Here is a 20,000-nt window from a genome sequence, read left to right on the forward strand (position 1 = left end):
GTTCATATAGGAAAGCAAATATATAACATCCTTGATGTATAACTATACTCTGTTTTTTTTTTTTTTTCATCTGTCCATCCGCCTGTGGTGTTTTTGTGTGGTAACACTGCGTCCCGGGTTTAGATAGGGTCCCGGGCTTTAGATAGTTACGCTAATTGTAAGTTTAGGTAAATAAAAGGATATCTGGGTGTACATTTGTAACTGAAAAGTGTTTTAATAATTTACTGTATGCGAATTACACCGTTAATATTCGAAATAGGATATCATTATAATCGTTTAATGTGAGCTGAATGTAACTATCTAAAGCCCGGGACGCAGTGTTACCATACAAAAACACCACAGGTGGATGGACAGATGAAAAAAAAACAGAGTATAGATAATTACATGAGAGCAATATTGATCCCAAAATATAATTCCATCTTATATTCATCTTATCCTTCCTCACCTTTGTTTCGAATTTTTATCAAATGCACAGAAAATACTAAAATATTAATCCAGGCTTAAAAACAAGCGTCATATACCGACTCTAAAGAAAATGTTGGGATAATTATTCATAAAAATAACAGTTATTAAGATCATGTAAAGGAGAGAAATAGGGGAGGTAGATTTTACTATCCTTCAACAGAAAATAAAATATGAGAGAGAGAGAGAAAGGGGGGAGGTAGATTTTACTATCCTTCAACAGAAAATAAAATATGAGAGAGAGAGAGAGAGAGAGAGAGAGTGCTAAGCGCTGGTGCTCTCGTATATGATAAGCCTACCAAGGAGGGACTTGCTACATATCAAGTAGCCTTTGCTACATAGCTAGAATAAAAAAAAAGGAGAGAAAAGAAAAAAAATGTACAGCAACTAAGCTCCCATTACACTATCGTAACCACTCTCCTCATACTCAAACGCTCACATACTCGGCCACCATCAATGTCTCTCTCTCTCTCTCTCTCTCTCTCTCTCTCTCTCTCTCTCTCTCTCTCTCTCTCTCTGGCTTCCAATGGAATTCTAGCTCTATTTGATATTTTATTTCCTTGCTGGGTGGGAAACCGGCGCAGAGCATAGAGATGGATGAAAAGGAGGAGGGAGAAAAAAAAAATACATAAAGACCACGCCAGCCTTACTTTATTACGTCTGCGTGTCTGTATACGAAGATCTTCGTTTTCCGAGAGGCCTGAGTACTTTATTAGGTGTAGCGGTTGGTGGGCTTTGTTTGCGTATGTGTGTAACGGGTAGGCTACGTTACGATGTACTTGTGAGCTAGGAATGAATATTACGACAGGCCTAAAAGGGAACAGCGGATTTTTTTTGACCTCTTACCCGTGTGTCTGTGGAATCGCACGCCTGCCTCGCTACACAGTGGTAGGCTAGCTCAGCTCACACACAGAGGAACCTGAATTCGATTTACGAAACAGACAAGGGACCAATTGGCGGTCCTTAAAATCAAGTATACCTCTGTTGCCCTAAGCAGTGACTTACTTATTAGTTAATCGATCGTTACTGGTCAAAATATGGCAAAAACAGGAGCAAAAGAGAGGGTTTCCATAGTCATCAGTGCCCATCGCTCGGAAGAACGTATATACCATCAAAACGGGAAGGCCTCATCTAAATACGGGTGAAACCATCTCTCTCTCTCTCTCTCTCTCTCCTTTGTATAAGCACATTTAAGCAACGAAAATAGGACGAAGCTGCCATACACTCTCTCTCTCTCTCTCTCTCTCTCTCTCTCTCTCTCTCTCTCTCTCTCTCCTTGCCTAAAAAACAGGACCAGCGTGAAGCGCATGTCAAAAAGACATGCAACGCAATACTAAACGTATTAGGGCCAGACCTAACTGCCCGTAATGGGTTAAAAGGTGGGCACCAAGGGATGAAATACAATAACATTCCAAAGCCGAAGCAAGAACAATAACAACAAAAACCTCAACAACAAAGACACCAATCACCATCGTATAACGAAGGGCGTGGCTTGTGCGCGTTTGTTAAGGTAACCCTCCTCATTTCTTCCAGGGATATTTTATGGGTGGAACAGGAGCAACGTCCATTTTTTTTTTCTTGGAGCATAATCCTTGGAAGGCAACAGCTGCAGAGCGCGAGCTCACACAGACCTGAATAACACTTATTGCTGCTGCTGTTACGGCTGCAAATACCACATCTGTTGATCCTGATCTTTATATATATATATATATATATATATATATATATATATATATATATATATATATATAATATATATAATAACCATGATAATAATAATAATAATAATAATTATAATAATAACAGAGAGAAACAACCCGACCTGATAATAGCCTAATTTCCCCGTCAATGCAAAGGTAAACAGGTCATCCACAATTACGTAAATGTCAAAGACAGGCGACCTTAGGTACTTCTGACAAACAACTTTCGAATTCACGCACATGCAAAAGATGAGAATTAAAAATGATCGGTGTTGCTCCATTGGAAAGAGCCATCTCTTTAAAAAGTTTGATGATAGCGAAATTCCGGAAAAAAGAAAAATATGGAGATAGGAGGATAACTCCAAAGTTTGGCATAAAGAGGTAAAGCCAAGTCAAAGAAACGCATAATCCGACGACTGCTGCTCGTCAGAGGAGTAAATGTGAGAAGCAATGGCCGCCAGGCAATGATTTTGCAATTCTGTGTCATTAACCCTAAAAACAGCCTCTCCTTGAAACACATAAAAACACAAACATTATGCCCCAAGGGAAAAATGACTTGCAGGAGTACGTCAGTGAATTTTGTTTCGAGTATACACACACAATATATATATATATATATATATATATATAATATATATATAATATATATATATATAAAGAATTTTTACTCAATGTGCTCAACTGAATAAAGACATCTTTAGTTCCACATTCTGTGGGTCAAATGCTATAAAATGCCAATTGTAAGAAGTCCCAGAGGGTGAATTAGCAACGGTGAATGGAAAGAGGAACACTGGTTTCTATAGACCGGAGTCTGAATTACGGCGAGCTCTTGAGATGACATCTATACAAAAGCTCTAAGATGGAGCAGCTTGAAGGACGAGATAAGGCCTCTGAGAAATAGAGAGAGAGAGAGAGAGAGAGAGAGAGAGAGAGAGAGAGAGAGAGAGAGAGAGAGAGAGAATTAGTCGAATGGTCTTTTGAGACGAAACCATAATAAAATAAAAATGGAAGAAAGTACGATAACGGCCTGCTCGTGGGGGTAATCTAACAGAGAGAGAGAGAGTTTCATAGAACAACCAGGATGTTTTATATATATACATGTTTTTCTTTATACTATGATATATATTGATATATATATATATATATATATATATATATATATATATATATATATATATATATATATATATATATATATGATGAGAGAGAGTGAGAGAGAGAGAGAAGAGAGAGAGAGAGACGAGAGGAGAAAAAAGAGAGAGAGAGACCTTCAAGGAAGTTCTTAGCAGCATCATGTTTAGCTAAGTTTTGTCTGTTCCGGTTACAAGTGTTGTCCATATCCGGCTGCCAGAAGCAGCGAAGTTAGGCAACAATGGAAACGGGCTCAGACAAAGGAATGAAGTAAATGGACTTTCTTTGGGAAAAACAAACGAAAGGTCGCCCTTAATGTTTACAAGAACTACAGAAACTTGCACTAATTACAAAGTGTATGAGTTTACATTCCTCACACATAATGAAACACATATAGTATAACGTGTAGCGATTATATAGGTTGTGCAAAAATAAATACAACCATACATGGATTCACCCACGCGGATATCTGTGATATATATATGTGTGTGTGTGCGTGCGTAACCTGGAATAAAGGTAACCAAGTAATGTGGACTTTCTCTATTTCGTAAGTGGAGAGAGAAGACAAGAGTACGCATAGGCCTAAATAAAACGAGGTCGCGTACTTTGATGCCAATTATAATGACTTAAATTAGATAAAAAAAAATATATCGAAAATACGCTAATTGTTTTCCAGACTGAAGTCTAACATTTGGCTTCCTCTCGTTGTGATGAACAATACTTAATGAGAAAGAGAATCCTACAAATACAATTTCGCAAACACAATCCAGCAGACTGAAATACACTAAAATCGGAAGGCAAAACCACGTTGTACATTCACAATGGCACCCCTAGCGTATCGAAAACGGAAAAAAAAAAAGAGAGATTAAAACTTAAAGAAGAAAAAAGCGATAATAACGGTTTCCGTTACTCCTGCGAAACATCATGAATCACTGAAGCTCTGACAGATCGGTCCTCACCACATCAGACGAGTGTTCCATCATTTTAGTAAGGCCAAGTAATCATACCCAGTTCAAGTCTTCCAAATATGGCCCATGGGAGAAAATGTAACAAGCGGTGACGTCATCACCGTCGCCGGCTGTTATTCAACACGGGGGATCGCTAATGCGGTTAACCAAAGGCACGAGCGGAAATCCTCTCCCTTCGACGCATACTCGTTCGAATTCCGTGGAAATCTATAAATGCACTTCTCCGGGAATTCAATATCACGCGTACTAGAGCATAATGTAACGCACATGACTGCAAACAGATGCTGTGCTTATTGTTTATTCTTTTAAATTAATCTTGCTCTTAGACCATGCCCGAGTGCGATTCCCTGAAAACTTAATAAATGTTAGATCTGAATGAATCGCCAATCGCTCACTCTTACCTGATGTGGATCCATCAGTTATAATCAATGAGGCTACAATCCATTCAGTCTTATCTGTCATACTTTAATTTCTGCTAACTATAAATAATCGACGATTTTATTGCCGATGAAAACTAATCAGAAAATCGCCTGTCCTTCCCAAGCAAATCAAATGTGCTCTCTTTATCTACTTGACTCTCACTTCATACATTAAAAAAGTAACATGTCAACTACAATGAGATGAAAAAAAGAAAAAAAAAAAGTGGCGTGGTGGTCTTGTGCAAGAGGCTAAGGGTCTTAATAAGTTCTAAGAGTGAATGGGCGCATTTAATTTACACTAATAATAATAATAATTGAAGCTGTAGCCATACATAAATACAATCTGCTGATACACAAGAAAGTACAAAAATACAATTATATACATAACAAGAAAGAAAAAATAGCTGTAACCAAGCTAACGCTAATACAATAATTATCATTAATAATAATAAATGTAAACAAAGAAGGGAAGTGCACGTGAAGCCAATGTTACTGGATAGAGATCACAGTAACAATGGAAAGGGACTACAACATTATCTATCTACCAATCTAATAATAATAAGAACAGTATCTGCTAATGTTTATTAGCTTAGTTAATTTCTTTCTTTGGGAGGGGGGCACATGGGATTATACGTCTCTGTTTACATACCGACGATCTATTTTGTGAAAGTTCACTCGCCATGCCAATGGGCTTTTTGGTCTGTTCCATACGACTGTGTGCAAATTACAAATAACAATGGCATAATTAACATTACGTGATACCGGTACCGCGCTTGTAGAAGCATGCAAAATATTTCTTAAGATATGGAAATATATCAACAATGAGTCGATGAAACTAGAACCTACTGGTATCCTTATATTAACAATAACACGGCAAGAAAAGTAACGACAATAACCTACATGGCGTTCCGCTTGAACACAGCACACGAAAATAACAATAGCGCTGAACATCTATTGTAAATAAAGCCGTAATCTGAATAGCCTTTGCAAGGACAGCGCAGGCCATCAATATTTAGAGTATCGCAAAAATCGATCAAATATAACATGGGGAATTGAAATTGTCAATGATTTTAAATGAACAAGAGCCCGCTCTCTCTCTCTCTCTCTCTCTCTCTCTCTCTCTCTCTCTCTCTCTCTCTCTCTCTCTGTCACTTAGCAGAGGAGACTCCGTGGGCAAGATTAAGAGGATTTCGGGCACTATGGACACAAGGCTTAAGGAAGGATATCCAGGATCCACACAGATTGAAGACTGCATCAACAACGGAATAAAATTCCTCATACTACAATGCCCCTGCGAACTCCAATCATCCCTCTTCCCCTCTTCTGGGCATGTAGGACGGAGGAAAAAATCGATGCGAACTACAGTATATCAACAGGAAAACCAACGTCATTGGTCCCCCTTGAGGAAGGGTGAGATGGGAGGGGATTTCCCGACCTGAAACATTTTTTGGGGTTCAAGTCGCTCAGAACATGCTGAGAAAATCTAGACGGCTATTTTACAAGTGTTCAAAAACTACGAAGGATATTTCTTTTAAAATATCTTATGAAAAATGAGATTTAAACCAACTAAGCACCATTCATAAGACAGCGAAATTCACTAATAATATGAGACATGAAAATCTTTTCTGTAGCACTCTAATTTCCAAATCTAGTAGCGCTTTTTCGACAAGATAATTAACAAATCTGTTCCATGAGAACTGGAAACCTATTAATTCAGAAAACATCGGTACAATTTCAAAGAGGAAAATCAACAACACTGGGGGCAAACAGACAATAGTATTTGGGTCATAAGCTGCATTTCACGAAAAAGGATGATTTCAATCAACTCCAGCACGACAAAAATTTACAATTATTTCGCTGTTTTAATTCACCCATTTCAGCTACATCTTGGAAGGTGGCTTGTATCAGCATCTTTGAAATTATTGCTTTATTTCCTTTAAATTATTCTTACTTATTCGATATTCCAGGAAGGTGAACGCTTTCACTTTTTCTAATGGAAGTAACAGGCTCTTTGGGAAAACCGTGTTTACCGGTTAGACAGATTTTCTCACAAAGTAACAATCTAACGTGAGAATATACGTATATAACGGGAAGTACACAATATGTACATACGTTTATATATATTTATATATATAAAAGTGTGTGTGGTGTGTGTAAATGTGTATGTATGTATGTAAGTATATATAAATATAAATATAATATATATTATATATATATATATATATATATATCTATATATATATATAAATAAATATAATAATATCTATATATATATATATAATAAATATATATATTATATAATAATATATTTATATAAATTTAATATATATATATATGATATTGGAGTACCTCAAAGAATCGTACAGAAAAAAATAAGAGGAACACGCATCAAAACACCAGAGAACAAAACGGATAATCCGGCAAAACCACACGGAAAAAGAGCACCCGGTAACGCATAACCCTGACATAACAGAAATGCTTTCGGTAAACAACATAAAAACCCCCAATCTATCCACCCTAATCCTGGAGCTGCATTATATCCTCCCCTGGATGCTACGCAACACAAATACTTTCAAAATAATAATATTCAGCCGAAAAAAAAAGATACATCTAACTCGACAGGAAAAGACTATCTAAAAGTTACATCTCCGAGGTAACTTTTTATATATATATATACATATATATACATTTTTATATATATACATACATATATATACATTTTTATATATATACATACATATATATATATACATACATATATATATAGCTATACACTATATAAATTTTAGTAATTCAATTATACGTGTATGTGTGTGTAACACATACCTACTAATTGGACAGCGCTGCAACATACCTTAGCTTCAATGGAGTCAAAAGAATTTACCGGAAAAAGTCCTAAAATACGAATCACAAGGCAGAAAACTTAAATCGAGTTCAAAACATGGAATAACAAAGGGGACTGTAACTCGCCGGCTCATAATTATCCCAGTTTCCAAATCAAAAGCTGCTTACAATATAAGGTGCAGGGATTTTCTGTTGCGCTTAGCCTAAGCTATATACCAGGCTACCGCGAGGCGTTTCCCAATATAAGCTGGAGACGAGAATTTACATTACTTGGATAACAATGGCCATAAATCACTCCTTACAACATAAAATACTAATAATAATAATAATAGCAACTATTATTATTATTGCCTTATTATCATTATGATTATTACCAAGACACTACTTCTAATGCTATAGCTAATGATGAACATAAATACTGCAAAATTACAACTCCTACTATGAAATTTAGTAATATTGTCTTTATTGCTCCTTCATCCGAGTATCCAACACCACAACAAACCAGGAAAATAAAAGTCTTTACGGTAAACAAACGCGTTTTCCAAATCGGTTGTGGGACAATCACCAGACCCGGTCTAGGTCTAGGCTCGTTCCACCCTAGGTATATAGAATAAGGCTATACACCTTGGTTTCTCCTACAACACGAAAATGATCGGAATCGCCGAGGAGACTTGAGCGAGAAGAGGCCTAAATCCACTATTCCTACATTTCTCGAATATCCAATTAGGCAATACACATCCGTGGATGACAGCCAGACTCCACCGCGCCAGCCTTATCGGGACCGGCAGTAATCCTGATGATAATACAAGATTTATTAAACAAATAGGCCTACTGAAAAGACATATGGGTAGGCCTAGCACATGGAGAGTAAGCATAATTGATCGGATAGACTTACCTCCACAGGAGAAATGTTTGGCCAATATGTTTCTTATCTAAGGTATTCAAACAATTCAGTTTTATCAGACAAACCGCACAGCGTGTAAACCGAAGAAATGACAACTTATTAAAATTTCCCCATAAGAGGGGTGCGGGGAAATAATCCGCTCACAATACACGCCGAATGAGGTATTTTTCTTTAGCGGAAAACCTATACACTTAAGAGTAAATGCAAAAATACATACACAGACATGCTACCTCTGACAAGCACTATTAACCCGCATTTTATTTTAGCAAATATCCTTAATAGTTTAAATCGTAAATTCAGCGAACACGCACACACATACGAGAGAGAGAGAGAGAGAGAGAGAGAGAGAGAGAGAGAGAGAGATAGGATGTCGCAACTACTAGGATCACTAACACAGATTGGTTGATTGATTATATGATATTTGCCGTCACAACCCCCAGGGTTACTGTTCAAAGTGAAAGACAGAACAGCAACTTCGTTCGTATTCACAAGAACATGCCTTACATCGTTAAAATATAAATAGACAGGCAACCAATCTAGTCTAGCAGGATATATAAAGAAAGGAAAACAACGTTAGCTTACTCATACACCAATGAGAAAACCATATAATCGTAAAATTTTTCTTTCCTGAAACCAACAATAAGAACAAATTCCTTGAGACCTACTCGATCAAAATTAAATAACCTCAAGGTGAATATGCATTTAGACATTAGGCAATCATACACTTGAAACACGAACATTAAGTGCTCCTTAAAGAAGTATGTAACAATGCCATTACTTTCAGTAAGGGGGAAAAAGTGTATTCTAACAACACAGTCAAATAACTAATAACTACAAGCAACCGCACTTACTTCTGCTCAACCTGGTGTTAGCCATTGGTATTGTACCGGCATTCTCCCAGGACGCGCCATGAATATTCCACTGTTTGCAGATAAACTGAACAGCAATAAAAAGGCTTGCAAAAAACCCACAACGGGTAAGGGTAGGGTCCCTCAGAGCTGCGATTGGATGGGGGATGGGTGGCGAGGGGTATAGGTGCGACGGAGACGAAGCAAGTGGGAGAGGGACAGAGAGAGGGGGGAGGTTGAAGCATACGGAGTAATCCTGAACAACCCCTTTGGTGGGCTAACTGATCTATCTCGTGTGTCTCAGCCCATTGGCCACGCTCACCTTCACAGTTATCTTTTACAGAGAACAATCTCTCTCTCGCGAACTAACTACTATCGTCTCTCTCTCTCTCTCTCTCTCTCTCTCTCTCACAATCAATCAACGTCTACACCCATGCACAGCACAGCACAGCACAGACACTGACCTGACATGGGGGCTATCATTATCATCCAAGACCACTACTATGGAGTACTATATACATAAATTACACATCAAATTTAAACTCGAGTTAAAAAACAAAAAAAACATCTCGCTGAAACCTACTATATAAATCACTGTCAACGCTCAGTTTTGACTCTAAACCTCCTTAATTACATGATCCTATGCCAATAATATTAAATAAAATGATCGACGAGCTAAAACTCTTGATCCGCATTAGACTGCGAGAAGCCTTTCGTCACACAAACTGCATTAAAGTAGTGATGCCTGAATATCAGTCTTTATTTCTACCCACTGAATCTTGGTCTATAAATATAATGAAACTAAGTCTGTATATTCAACGTTAACGAACATGTCTATTCAACGAAACTAGAAGTGTCAATCCACTGAAAATAAACACCTACATACAATGAAACTGAACATTTATAAATCTGATAGAAGCAAAAATATACATACAACGAGAGTACTTAGTGAATCTAAATGTTCATATTTACAAAAATCAAAACAATGCACTTATTAAATGACACATTTATCGTTCTGAAAGACATGACGTACAATTATTAACCTAGGTCCTCCCAAAAATACAAAATGGTAAATTTTCAAGAAAGTCAATATAGCAACTGATAAATAATCACGATTAAACTTAAAAGTGTGTCACGAAGGACAGATTTCAACAGCATCACTAATGGCGCACACAGACGTCCACGATGTACGTGAGCCCTATAATTCTAAGACCATACCATACTAGCCCTAAACTTAACTCTCTCTCTCTTTCTCTCTCTCTCTCTCTCTCTCTCTCTCTCCAAGATAACAATATATTCGGTAGCAATTTCATTCTTGATAGATCTTGGAGCTCTATGTAGCCTAATAAACATTTCCAAATTCAATATACCCATGAATGCCCCAATTAAGGCCTACCGCAACCATAAATCTATACCCTATGAGAGAAAACCACCCAGCTGCTTCAGCAGCTGCCCCGGAGCTAATCAGCTGCACCGATGGGTACAACAAGCAGCCATACCAAACAAAATATAATGCCAAGGCCTACGGTACTAAAAGCCTAGTCTAGTCGACCGTTAACTAGTACGTCCTTTTCTTTCTTCCTAACCGAACAAAATGTGATGTAGCCTATCGTTTGCAGAGCCATTTCTTGAAAAATACAATTATAATCTCTTCTTGTTACAAAGGTACTTACCATAAAATTCCTTGAGCCAATTTCTTTAGCAAATGTACGAATCTAGGTAACTTACCTGTGACTGTTTTTATATTAAAAAAAATTAAACCGCTAATTTAATTCGGGACAACTTACACCTAAGAGGAATTGTAATTGATAAGTGCCTCCTCACCGGCAGGATTCGAACCGTTGCCCAGTTAAGAAACAGTTTAGAAACAAACATATTCTGTCTTTTGTTGTATTTAAACCAGATAAAGGTTCAATTCCTTCCGGTGACGAAGCACTTCGGGATAAATCATTCCCTAATTATGGCGAATTCGATATTAAACCATATTTATGGCTTAATAAGAGAAGAACATTTGAAAAATAAGTCTCTTTCAGATCACAATAAAAAAATATTTGGAATGGCTCTGCTGATGAATTCTCTCTTTACGTCATCATCAAATTACCTTACCAGAGTTGAGATAGTGAAAGTAATTATCTTACATTATCTTTAGAATCAATATAAGCTATATCGGACTGACGTAACCTCCATATACCTATATCCCTCTCAAGCCTCAATCTTCAGTTATGACTACAATCATATTGATAAGATATATCCGTTTATGATAAGACATGAATCCATACACACACACACACACAGAGAGAGAGAGAGAGAGAGAGAGAGAGAGAGAGAGAGAGAGAGAGAGAGAGAGAGAGAGAGAGAGAAATTTGGAAATGGATAGGCTTCTGGTTTTGGCTTCTACGCGATTTGTGAAGCATGAAAAAAAACAATACACCTCTCTTACGATTAACTGAAAATTTTACCCTTTTGATAACAATAAATACTAATTTTTTTTTTAAATTAAGTGTGTTTGCGCTGCTACATGTGAATGTTATCTACTTGAGCGATACGACGAGAGTTGTCTACCAACGTAAGTAAGACAGTATGAAACAAGAATTTTAGGAGATCGAAAACCTCTAGAAATACGAGCTACGATAATTACAGGGACACATCTGCCCTAACCTAGGGCTGTGTTCTGCGACTTGGACACTCGTCTCTGCGTCGATATCGTCACCTGGCGCTATCCATACCCCTAGAAAGGCCATTTGATGCCAGTCACTAGGCTAACCTTTTGGGATATTTCCTTAAAAAGCACACATAAAATTCTGACCGATCTTTAAAAAAAAAAAAAAAAAACTTACTACCCTGTCGAACAACTTCCTAGGGGAAGTAAAATTTATTACAGACAATATATCTCCAACGCCACCAACTAAACCTACTTAACCTCACAATGACAAAGAATAAAAATAAATAAATAAATAAACAAATGCTAAGTACAGAATGATCAAATACCCAATGGAACGGTTACCAACTTCGTCTCTATATAGGTCTTGCTTCGCCACACCTGCAAGACCAGAGTTCGATCTCACAGGCTGGAAAGGATCCCGAGAGAAAAAGCCTTGCCGAGAACGTGTACGGCCCAAGGGGAAATCCTTCTAAGGGGAAACCCATACAGTTCAAAATAAAGAAATAGACAAACATAATGCATGTGTATATATATATATATATAATATATATTATATATATATATATATATATATATATATATATATATATATACATATATATATATATATATCTCCAGACGTGCGCCTTAGGAAGCAAACGCTTCCTTACATAACAGCCAACATTGGGCCGCAATAAAGGCATTAAATACACCAAGACCTAATTGCGCTACCCTACCTATGGTCTAACAAATGGCCCATGGGTAGAATCCGCAAGACTCGGCGCTTTGGAAGTTCATTAGTGCGCGCTTTCAAATAGGGTGGGGCTAAAGCTGGGCAATTTTTCAACATTAGGCCTAAGCTGTGACCGGCACCCCTAAGGAAATAACAGGGGAACAAAATGCCGGTCAATTGTCTAGAAACCAAGGCGCCGGCACACTGCAAATTGACAAGCTATATTACCGCATTACGTCAAACCTACTATGAGACTCAGGGCCTCTGTCACACGGTTTTTTCGCAATAACTTTTTATCTATGCATTATATCTACACATATATTTTGACTGTATTCTGCATTACGTAGGTTGAATAAATTTGGTACTTATAATGCAAAAGTGACTTTTTTTGAAGACGGGCCAACTTACTCAGAGAAAAGGTTTCGAACGCACTCGTTACGTAACTTATGACAGCATTTCTTCTCTCTTTCTTGATGGATGATTGGCTATACGTAACGAAGGCTAGACCTCTGGCAACAATGACATAAAAATGTAAATACAAGCAAAGCAGTACACCTTTATGAACTCTGAAACCTCTCCACTGATAATTGTCATAATGAACGAACCAACAAAATGTTAATAAATACAAAAACACTTCGATTATTAGTCTAACTCCAAAATAAGTTTCCTAAGAAATTACAATCTACTTTATAGGTCACAATCAGATTGACAAGATGTAGGGAATAGAGTTGGTAATTTTCAAAAACATAGTAGACAAGATTGATTTGACTTTATGAGGCTCCACCCACTTTGGCCTCGTTATAATTCAGGATAACACTGAAGGCTATCATGGGCATTGTTGGATTAGAAAATTTAACTTCTGGCTACAAAAAACTCATTTTCGAGTAGTTCCAAGAAGTGCTAAATGACTGCTATGGGTTTCAGAGCCGATGGAATAAGGTGAATGAGTTTCTGTCTGGTGGATGGGCGGGGCAACATTTCGTCAAATTTTGTTTACCTTGCTTATGTAATGAATGTTTTTCGACTCTTGGCTCGTAATCATTGGCCATGGCATCGGCTGGATATTTTACTCTATAAAAATTAAAACTATCAGGTTTAGGTCATTGATAATGCTGCCAAAATTTGTGTGTCAACTTTCAGCTACATCCGATGCTTTGATAAGGAGCAAAGTCCAAAAAAAAAACGTGTTACAGAGGCCCTGAATCTCATAGTAGTTCCTGTTATAAGCATTTATATAACGCGCAACACAATACCATTTGCGAATAACAGAGCTAAGAACCAAACATTTTCAAAAATGCAAAATTATAAACATTAAACAACTTATTCTTGAGTATATAATTAATCAAGTAAATCAGCAGACCAGAGAACAGAGCCTCCATAAATAACTGAGCGACTTCTTAACGACCAGTGAACAGAGCCTCCATAAATAACTGAGCGACTTATTAACGACAGGAAAACAAAAAGAAAACGATGTGGAGTCATGAACGTTTATTCCCAGCAAAGACTTCCCAAATGGCCACTGGCTAGCCATCCAAATTGGCACTTTTTTAATAGCCACCGCTGTGGCATGTGCAACAAAACTAGTTTGCTTGCGTCATTTTCAGGGGCTTCGCAGAAAATATTCCAATGGCAAACCATGTTTTGTCTACACATTTCCTCATTAGACGGGTGGCTCCAGCAGGTATTAGCCTCCCTGCTCTCAGCAAGTCGTTTGGAAAAAGGTTGCTACAGCCTTGTGGTCCTTTCCATCCTGGTTCCTCCCCAAAGTCACCCAACTACCAGGAACATCATTTACGCCTAATATCGCCACCAGGATCTTTCGATGACGTGGGATTTACGCCACACTCCTTCACAACAGAGTAAGTGGAAGTGCTTGCAACATGTAAGCATTAAAAAGGCCCCATTATGATAAGCCATCCTCAAGACCTCGTCAAACGTCAGCACCCGAGGGATAAGTTATCGCGAGCGGCATAAGGCTAGACAAACCCGTCAGCCCAATAAACAAAGACGGTTCACATCAGACTAGTGCGTTTTTTTTTAACGTTTGTTCGTGAATTATTTTTCTGCATACATGTTACGTTCTGCCTTAATTGGAAAATATACCACTTTAGTACTATTATGCTACTGTTGTCATTGTTAATATTCTTAACATCGTTTATTCTATGGCAAAGAAATGGATCAATTAGCCTGTGAAGCAAAACGGCTATTTCGTCTTTACGTTAGCTACCGCCGCATGTCAAAATGGCCTTACAAAGCAAATGGCATTTATTTTTCAAGGAATGTTAAATAAATCCTTAATTACAAACAACTCGGCGTTCTCTTTACAAAGCAACTGATATACGATGCATTTCCTTCAAGAATTCCGGCTACAAAAGACAGATGGATATATTACCGTAACTACAAAGGAATGGCCATAAAAAATTCCATATCTCTCAAAGACAAAAAAACTAAGCCAACTGGTATCCTTCACCGCCTAACAGATCCTACAGATATCGGGGCACCGTTCTATTTCTAAGCGAGGATTTAACTCTGCTCCTTCCCTTCCTAACACGTGCGTTAAGACCACCAGGTCGGGATATATACTCCCAGGCTTTGTCGGGAGGCTCTGTGGATCTCAGCTGCGCCTAAAATGGATTAGCGTAGCTCCTCTGACGCCAAGACTCCTTTTGTTCAAACCCACAAACCTTACTCCGTCGAAAGTGAACAGTACTCGCAAAAGAAAACAAGGACAAAAAGAGATGTAAGGTTCGTGGAATGCAAGTTTAAAGCGACAGACTTGTGATTTTCACAAAAAAAAGCAATATGATTTTCATTAGATTAGCCCCTTGCAACTCATTAGCAAATTATTTTTAAAAATTAACTAAATGCACAAAAGTCTCAAGAAAAGAATGTAACTAAATTATCGCTAACAGATTCATCCTTTTAAAGGCTAAATCAAAAGCAGCAAGTAATATATGCATATATATAAATAACGATACGATACGGTACAATACATACATACATACATATATATATATATATATATATATATATATATATATATATATATATATATTCTGTTACAACAGAATTCCATCTAATAAAAGGAGCCCATAAAAACGCCAAAATGGAGAGAAAATACTATATGTATTTGAGAGACTGCAGTCTCTCTCTTCAGGTAGATGAATTTTCCAGGAGAGAGCGCAGTCTCTGAATATAGTATTTTCTCTCGACATTTTGGCGTTTTATGGGCTCCTTTTATTGTTATATATTATATATAATATATATAGTTATATATATATATTATATAGAATATCTATATATATTATATATATATTATAAAATTATTATATTAATATTATATATAAATTATATATATATATTCTCTATATATATATATATATATATATATATATAATATCTATATATATATAATAATATTATATATATATAATATATAATATCCACAAGCGGAATTTTCCTTACATACATATGTAATCCCTAACTAATTCGAGACATAACTTTGACCATATAAGGCAAAGCTAATAGGGAAGATTACCATCCACCTTTGAGAAAAAAAAATCAAATAGAAGAAAAAAAAAATACAGTTAACTACAGTCTCATAAGAAAGGTATAAGATAGAAACAGGGATGGAAAACAAAGGACAGTCATTGAAAGGATATGAAAAAGGCGAATTAAGATCCTCCCACGAGGATTCAATCACGTTCTGCTACGAAGAAAATAAGGGGTGGGGGAGGGGGTCGTAACTCCATCATACCTGTTTAAACAAAAGTACGTGATGAGTGTGTATGGATGAATCTCAGGCTTTATAGCGACAAGCGTATATGAAATGCTGAAACAATTAGGTAGTTAAGCGGGCATTGTGGTTATTACAATACATTTGATAAAAACGGGATCTGTACATTCATATATATATATATATATATATATATATAATATATATATATATATAGAGTCATATCACATATTAACCGTTGATCACATACATACATCAAGCTACAATGTCCTTTAATATCTAATTAGCTCTACCTCGGAATTAATATATTTTCATATATGCTTAACCGGAGGGGAATTTTTTTTACACGATAATAGATTTGCCTGGTCCCAGGCGCGAACGTAAGAAGCCATTCAAATCCAGGACGTCAGTGGAAGCTATTACCTACCCCACCACCGCTTCTTAGGTTCGCGCCTGGGACCAGGCAAATCTATTATCGTGTAAAAAAAATCGATATAAGGCAAACAAATCACAGGGAATGTTATCGTTGTCAAAATAACTCAAATTACTTTTTTTTTTTTTGCTTACAGAGAACAATGCATTCATACAAATCCCGATACAAGATGTGCTAAGTGGCCCTACTGAAGAAAAAAAATCAAGTAGGCCTTTGATAGCATAACTCGTTAACCGATAATGATCTCAGTAATGTCAAAAAATGTACGTTCCTACTTCTATGGTTTTGACAGCAAACCTCCGCTTATTTTTTTCTAATCTTGGCGATTTTAGTGATATGTGGAATCACTGTAAATGACTAATTTGAATGCGTTGGCGATTTATTCTGGAACCCAATTTCCCCCTTCGCACGACCGTTTGAACACATATTCCGCCACTTTCTAACCATAAAAATGGATGGTTATTTTATTTTTAAATATTTATTACAAATCTATTAACTCACGTGCACTATCATTTACTGTGGTGCAGTATTCGTTATCGGTCAAGTTACTTAAGCGAATATTCACATGGGATTTAATACGAAAAATTTCCACGAGAAAACGGACCTTGAAAGAGATAATATACAGCCAATATTTAACAAAGGTACTTACGTCACATGACCTAAAAACAAAAACGCACACACAAGATTCGCAGCGTTTGGAGGTTACATAAAAAAGATTAACTTACGGGGGTACAAAACTTACCTTTAATCAAATTAACAATTTGACGGAATTCTATATCACCCCGAGACCGGAGGCGCACTATCAACCCTTAGCCACTACACTGACTTGATATTGGCATTCCAAGCATGTACACTGACACGCCAGGGTATGAAAACACACATACACAAATACTAAATCTATTTTCTTTTTTTAACCAGATATGAACTCTTAACTAAGATGATTGTTTCACACTATTTGGATGTGCTTGTCACAACGAAGCCAAAATATAAATGAAGAGAATCCTGACGCCCATGACAGGAACTTGCTACGGGCTTCCGAATATCTTTATTCATCCTAAGCTTTGTAGTGCGCCAAGCGCACCCAAAAAGTGTGAAGACATCATGCGGTCGGAGGGCATTGTGGCTATGACAAATAAATTAAACCATTGTTGTTAATATACACTGGCCAAATTTAATAACATGATATTGACAAGCCTAATCAACACTTATCAAAATATTAATGCACATGAAACACTCAGGGTGGTCGCATACCACTGATGTCAACGACATTCAAAGCATTACGGAGCAAACATAAGAGACAGCCGATTAATTACATACCAAAAATGAAACAAACAGATATACAACACAAACTAAACACCAATCAACTATGAATAAGAACGAATTTCCTCTATACAGCAGTGATTCATCTAGCCCTCACACAAATTAATGCATGCTTGCATTATGGTGATCGCATAACACTGGTGTTAAGGCCACTCATGGTATTACGGAGCAAACATAACACAGCTAATTAATTGCATATATAAAATATATAACAAATATACAACACAGCCTAAACACCAGTCAACTATGAATAAGAACGAATTTCTTCTGTACAGCAGAGATTCATCTAGACCTCACACCTATTAATGCACGCGTGCACATCATGAACAAGAGAGAAAAACTGCAATGTAATTACTTTGAAAACAACTTCAAAAAAATAGATGGCAAAGCAGAATATACTAATCTACAAAACCACGAAACACAAACAACACTGAATTACTTTGTAAATTGTAAAAAAAAGGGAGAATCAAATTAAAAGTAAACAATCTTCAAGACGATAGCTAAATAAAAATCAAAAGGCCGAATTATATATACAAAAATGGCAGATCATATTACTCAAAATGGACATCACTTGACTTACTGAAGTAGACCAAAAAATTAGAAAGTTACCATAATAAAGTGACTCATCATTTTTCTTGTGTCACTTAATTAAAACAAAAATATAACATGTCACTTAATTAAAACAAAAATATAACATAAAAAATGAAGACTTATTTTCATGACCGGTCATTATACAAAAGTTACATTATTTAATAAGGAAATCACATACTGACACAGAAACGTCATTCCACCGAATTTATTCAATCAACTTAATATAGGCACCTACGTTGCGAAAATGAACAAAATACTACAAACGATTTCTCCTAAGACATAACAAAAAAGTAAAGGTAAACTTGGCACGACTTCAACATAACGCATTGATATCAGTAATTACCGGTTAATATTATGCAGAGGACTCACAATATTTTATTATTTGCCTTTTAATTTCACTGTGCACCACCATACACATTTACTTCGTCATTGAAACTAAAACTGAAAATGAAGGATTAAAACTAAATAGCTTAATTCACAAGAACGAAGTACAGTAAACCGAAAAATAAACGTTCACGCTGAGAAAATTGTCTGAAACGAAAAGAAAAAGTTATAGAAAACGTTAAAAGGATAATCGCCAAAGTTTCATTCCGTCTCATACAGCCTGCAGACCCTTACTCATAAGCTCCACTGCATTTTCTTTGTCGCAACTCAGCATTCACCGTAATTCCCTTATCGTCCAACGTAGATTTTGGCCATGTGAATACATTCAGAATAAAAACAAAATCAACATTCAACAATAAGCAACACATGAAACAAATACAAGTCGAGCTGTCCAAGTAAATAGTTTCTGTGCGTAACAAAATAATCGCGCCAACGTTTGTATTTAATTTATCTTCTGTCCTGGTGTTCATTTTGGAAATAAATGCAAGCAAATACGTTAATAAGACTAAACTTGTTCAAACCGAGGCCACCCTGGGTGCCGTCCAAGCTTGTACTTGTTGCTGTCTTTTAGGCATTTCAGTTACCTGTTTTCAAATAAATGAAAATGTATAACATACAACCTAAGTTTTTTCATCTAAAATGTACCAAAATTACACATGGAATTCGGGCCTTAACTTGTACAATTTAAATGAATCCAAATTCTGAATCGCTCAATACTGACAACCTGGGCCAGGCATACTAGCTGACATCACGTGTTTAGTCTTAATTTCTAGGCAGGGCTTACCTAATACTTCGTAGAATACGGGTCTGATTCTGTAATAAAATTTCATTTTCAATATAAAACCTAATGATCTTAAAATCCTTATCAATAAACCAAGCCAAAAAG

General features: G+C 36.6%; 1 protein-coding gene across 5 annotated transcripts in view; it reads right to left on the bottom strand.

The window, feature by feature from the left end:
- The window catches only part of LOC135224836 (uncharacterized), a 634,596-nt gene that overhangs the window by 490,529 nt on the left and 124,067 nt on the right, over window positions 1-20,000 (bottom strand). The window lies entirely within an intron of this gene.

This window comes from Macrobrachium nipponense, chromosome 20 (assembly GCF_015104395.2).
Source record: "Macrobrachium nipponense isolate FS-2020 chromosome 20, ASM1510439v2, whole genome shotgun sequence".
NCBI classification, from domain to species: domain Eukaryota; kingdom Metazoa; phylum Arthropoda; class Malacostraca; order Decapoda; family Palaemonidae; genus Macrobrachium; species Macrobrachium nipponense.